Genomic DNA, 6,051 nt, shown 5'->3' on the forward strand with positions numbered 1-6,051 from the left:
ATGAGAACTAAATATCTTTCAATCAACACTAAAGTACAAAATAGACCATTCCTTCCTTCCCTCTCTGAAAATTTTTTAGCAGGCTAGTTTATATACCATTTTACAAAAAAAAAAAGGTGACAGTTAACTTTCAGTCACATAAAGTTTCCAACCTAATCAATCCTACCTCATAAATAAATTTGAATTCTATCTAAAATTTAATAAATAATATAAATTTAATCTTAAATTAGACATTGAAACAATTTTCTCCAAGTAAATTTTCCTCAATCTCAAAATAAATTCTTTAAACGCACTATTTCAAACTCATAAATCATAAAGTATTTCTGAATACTCAACCAAATTTCATTATACATTACTTAACATAACACAAGTACACTTTTGCGTACATAAGTTTTCCTTTAGCTGTAGTTCCCTTATTAACCATTCTAAATATTTTATAAAAGAAATTTTTCATAACTACCACTAACTATTTGTACCTCTACAATATCTAAATATATCAGTTTTTTATTACCATCAAAAATGCACTTATAACCAGCAATATTTAAAACTCATTAATTTTGTAATCAGTGTTCCAATAAATTAGTCTTGTCTCATATCAATTGTATTATTTGTGTAGATTTCAAAAGTATAAATAAATTTTCATTAATTTATAATAACTCCTAAATATCATCATCAGTCAAATTCATTAGTTTTATATCTATTAAATTAATTTTACCTCTTATATCAATCAAGACCTCTATTAAAATTGAGAAAAAACCAATAATCACTATTCATTAATTATAAGACATATAAGGGCTTCAGTATGTCTGTTCATATTAACCTCATTCAAATCAGTCAAGATGTTGCTGCCCTCTTGTGGTTTTGTGTGCCATTACTTTGAGTCAAGTTACAGTTCGTGTTTGCTGGTCGTCTGATGCCGGTAAAAAAGGCGGGGAAGTCTTCTTTTCGCGTTTTTACACCCTATCTCAGTCAAGAAGGTCTATGTTGGGAATTAAAAACAAATCAGCCAGTATCATAATGCCCCTGTGTAAATGGATGGTGTGGCTTCATTTGGAGTACTGTGTACAATTCTGGTTACCGCCCCTCAAAAAAAGTGGCATTGGAAAGTGTGCAGAAAAAGGCAACTAGAATGATTAAACGGTTGAAACACTTTCCCTATAAAGAGGTTAAAACGCTTGGGGTTCTTTAGCCTGGAGAAACATCGACTCAGGGGCAGGGTTTCCTCTAAGCTGCGTTAGTGTGAGCCACCTCATAGCTTTTTAGCCTTCAGCTCACACATTTTTGTCTTCAGGAAAAATGGCCCCAGCGCAACGTAATTGATGCAGCATCTCACAACTTTAATGCCAGTAGCTCACAAAGTAAAATTCTTACTCACAAGACTCCACAGCTTAGAGGGAGTATTGCTCAGGGGTGACATGATAGAGGTTTACAAGATTATGCATGGGATAGAGAAGTAGTTTTCTCCCTTTCTCACAATATGAGAACTTGTGGGCACTCAATGAAATTGCTGAGCAGTCGGGTTAGAACAGATAAAAGGAAGTACTTCACCCAAAGGGTGATTGACATGTGGAATTCACTGCCACAGGAGGTGGTGGCGGTTGCAAGCATAGGGGATTGGATAAGCATATGAAGAGGGGATTGGATAAGCATATGAAGCAGAGATCCATCAGTGGCTATTAGTCACAGCATATTGTTGAAAATCTCTATTTGGGGCAAGTGATGCTCTGTATTCTTGGTGCTTGGGAGGGACAACAGTGTGAGGGCTTCTAGTGTCCTGGCCCCACTGATGGGCCTCCTGATGGTACCTGGGTTTTTTGGCTACTGTGTGACACAGTGTTGGACTGGATGGGCCATTGGACTGATCCTACATGGCTTTTCTTCTGTTCTTATGTAAAAGAGGATCCGGGTACCTACCAGCCATCAGTTTGATGTCTATACCTTGAAAAATTTTAGAACAAAACATCAGTCAGTCAGTGCTGGAACATTTAGAAAGGATGGTTGTCATTACTAAGAGCCAGCATGGGTTTCTCAAGAACAAGTCATGTCAGACTTACCTGATCTCTTTTTTTGAAAAAATTACTACCTTGCTAGATGAGGGGAATGCTGTAGACATAGTTTATCTTGATTTCAGGAAGGCTTGATAAGTTTCCACATATTAGCCTTGTTGATAAGTTGGTAAGATGTGGTTTGGATCCTGTTACTGTTAGGTGGTTATATAACTGATTGACAGATCGCACCAAAGAGTGCTTGTGAATGGTTCCTCATCCTCTTGGAGTGACAAGTGGAGTGCCTCAGGGATCTATCCTGGGACCTGTTTTGTTCAACATCTTTATAAATGATTTGGATGAAGGAATAGAGAGAATGCTTATTAAATTTGCAGATGATACTCAATTGGGAGGGGTTGCAAATGCAGTAGAAGACAGAAGCAGGATACAGGATGATCTTGAATGGCAGGAAAACTGGGCTGAAACAATAAAATGAATTTTAACAGGGATAAATGTAAAGTTCTGCATTTTGGTAGGAAAACTCCAATGCTTGATTATAGGATGGAGGAGACTTGTCTTAGTAGTAGTCTGTTTGAAAAGGATCTAGGGGTCTTAGTGGAACATACACTGAACATGAGTCAACAGTGTGATGTGGTGGCTAAAAAGGCAAATGCAATTTCGGGCTGTATTAACAAAAGTATAGCGTGGACTATTGCACCCTTCTTAAATCTTCGTTCGCGAAGCCAAGCCGAGAGAGAGAGAGCATCCAGCTCACATGAAGTGATGGTATGGCTTTCCTCTGCTCTGGTAAGACCTCACCTGGAGTATTGAGTATTGGGCACCACATTTTAAGAAGGTTATAGACAAGCTGGAATGGGTCCAGAGGAGGGTGACGAAGAGAGTGAAGGGTCTGGAGACCAAGTCCTACAAAGAAAGGTTGAAGGAGCTGGGGATGTTTAGCCTGGAGAGGAGGTAGCTGAGAGGTGATATGATCACCATCTTCAAGGACTTGAATGGCTGTCATATAGAGGAAGGTACAGATTTGTTTTCTGTGGCCCCAGAAGACAGGCCAGAACCAATGGGTTGAAATTAAATATGAAGAGTTTCCGGCTCAACATTAGGAAGAACTTACTGATGTTAGAGCGATTCCTCAGTGGAACAGACTTCCTGGGGAGGTGGTGGGCTCTCCTTCCTTGGAGGTTTTTAAACAGAGGCTAGATGGCCATCTGACAGCAATACAGATCCTGTGAATTTAGGGGGAGGGATTTGTGAGTTTTCTGCATTGTGCAGGTGGTTGAACTAGATGACCCCGGAGGTCCTTCCAACTGTATGATTCTATAAACCCATCTTCCACATTATTCTAATGTATTATTTTTGTATTGGCAAACTGGAATGATGTTTATAATGTATGTTAAAAAGTAAATTAGGTAGACAGTAACACCTCTGAGAAAACATTTGCTCAGTTTAACCCAGTCTTGAGGAGCAGTAGAGCAATTAACAGACTCTGCATTTATTGCCTTGTGACATTTTCACCATCATTCTTCAATTGTGACATGTTTACTGCCTTTGTTGTTGTTCCACACAAATGCTATCCACACCAAACTTTGTGCTCTTTCAGTTTAATTTCAACATTTTTCCTGTTGGATTCTAACTTTGTGCTGCTTTGCATGCTTAACCACTACCCATCAGCTATATGTAGCGCTGCTCATTGTGCCCCGTTCCATTGTCTGCTGAAGTGCGCATGCACATGAACGCTTACATTATGACAAAAACTTTGTTGGTCTTAAAGGTGCTACCGGACTCCAACTCTGTTATGTACTTGGTTAATGACTGTGCTTGAGGCAAACGTCCATTGTGGGCCAGGATCTTGACGCCTATATTCTGATTGGCTTTTGCTAGAATCGGCCAGTCAGAAAGTGAGGCATTTTGGAGGGAAATGCAAATGAAGGTTCCTAGAGGGCACAGTGGGATTGGTGAGGGCCTGCCTGAGGGGGTGCGGTTTTCTATGTTCTAACTGCATATATATTTTGCACTGCCAGTTTGTATGTGTGTGTGTGTGTGCTTCTCAATAAATGTGTTCTTGTTACAAAGAGCTGACTGAGCCTACTTTTTAAAAAGGATTTTTTAACAGAGGCTTTTTAAAAAAGGGAATTGGTACTATTTAAATTATTTTTAAGTGTTTTGGAATCAAGGTTGAGCAGTGGGTAGTCAATTTTGCAGGTGACACAACATTATTCAGAATGCAGGATTATTCAGGGTATGATGAAGATCTCCAGAGTGCATGAAGAAGAAATGGGGACTTTGGGGGTGGAGCCAGGAGACATTGGGAGTGGAGCCAGGAACAAGGTTGTGACAAGCATAATTGAACTCTGAAGGGAGTTCTGGCCATCACATTTAAAGAGGCTGCACATCTTTTAAATGCCTTCCCTCCATTGGAAATAATGAAGGATAGGGGCACCTTCTTTTGGGGCTCATGGAATTGGACCCCCTGGTCCAATCTTTTTGAAACTTCGAGGGTATTTTGGGGAGAGGCACTGGAAGCTATGCTGAAAATTTGGTACCTCTATCTCAAAAAATAGCGCCCCCCCCAGATACCCACAGATCAATTCTCCATTATACCCTATGGGACTTTGTCTCCATAGGGAATAATGGAGTGCCCAACAGACATTTCCCTCCCCCCTCAAGCTTTCTGATGACCCTGAAGCGGGGGAGGGCCTCCAAACTGGGAGATCCCCTGCCCCCACCTGGGGATTGGAAACCCTAGGTGAATTCTGTGGTACAAACTATTAGGGAAAGTTTTGAAAATAAAATGGCCAGTATTATAATGACTGCATGATGCGAATGGAAGGTATACTATTTACAATTCTTGCTACTTTTTCTAAAAATGATATTGTAGAACTTTGAAAGATACAGAACAAGACACCCAAAGCAATCAGGGGGACACAGTAATTTTCTTACAAGGAAATGATACATTCTACATAGCTTTTGTGTTTTTAAAAAGGTGATGGGGCTCATACCTCCCACAGTTTCCAGTTTGCCCCATTGAAGAAGCTCATGTGTCACCCATCAGCATGTGTTTAGTTTCTCCGGAAGGGCAAAGAGTGACTCTTCAGGCCCTTTCATCTTGGGGAAATAGTGTGAGGTCGTCCCAGCCCGGTTTCCCTGAGAACTTAAATCTTGTAAACATTGAGAGCTGCAAACAATGAACTTCCAGGATCTCCTCTGGTTCAGCCTGAAAAGAAGGACCTTTGGTGTGACCCAGCAAGACACTTTTTATAATCTCAATAAAGCGTGAAAACTGAGCTCTCACCTTTGCTGATATACAGAATTTCAGCATGGAATTTGAGTTTTCTTAGCACAATTTTTTTTGGGGGGGGGGCATTTTAATATGAGAACAGAAAGAGAGTCATCCATTTTCCTTTCTCTCCCCTTCCCCCACTTGACTTGAGGGGCTAAAAATGAGAAAAACCAGATTGTCTATACAAAAGTGCCATTAAAGTGCCTCAGAGTGTTTATCTCTGCTAAAAATAAAACCACCCTGGGAAGGGAAGTGGAACAAGTACAGGGAGAGTTGGGCAAAAATGTACACATTATTCTAGAATCAGAAAGAGCATCTCACATCTAGTTTGTTTGTAGGGTGGTTTTTAAAATTGGTGGTGTGTGCATAGATGATGCAGCTTTTCCAGAAAGGAAGGTTTCTGGCTGGCTGCTAGGAAAGATCTTCCACTGGCCTCTGAACTGTTCCTGGGGCGCCAAACTCCTGGCCTACAAAAATTTGAAAGGAATTCCATCTGCTCCTTCCTCGAGAAGGGTGCTTAATAAATCCTGGGGCAGCAAAGTGACACACGTCTTCATCAAGTCTTAATCCAAGGAATTAATGCGCCCCATGTGCGTCTGCTTAATTCCAGCAACGGTGCAAAAACCACAGCAATAGGAGGACATGCAGATGGGCATATAGGGCACAAAGCACTGCATGAAGGGATGTTGGCTAGACAAACACATCTTCTACTGTGGCATTTCTTGTACATGCAGACTTCCTAGAAGTCTCAGAGCTCAGTGTGTGTGT

Source organism: Heteronotia binoei, chromosome 6 (genome assembly GCF_032191835.1).
Source record: "Heteronotia binoei isolate CCM8104 ecotype False Entrance Well chromosome 6, APGP_CSIRO_Hbin_v1, whole genome shotgun sequence".
Taxonomy (NCBI): Eukaryota; Metazoa; Chordata; class Lepidosauria; order Squamata; family Gekkonidae; genus Heteronotia; species Heteronotia binoei.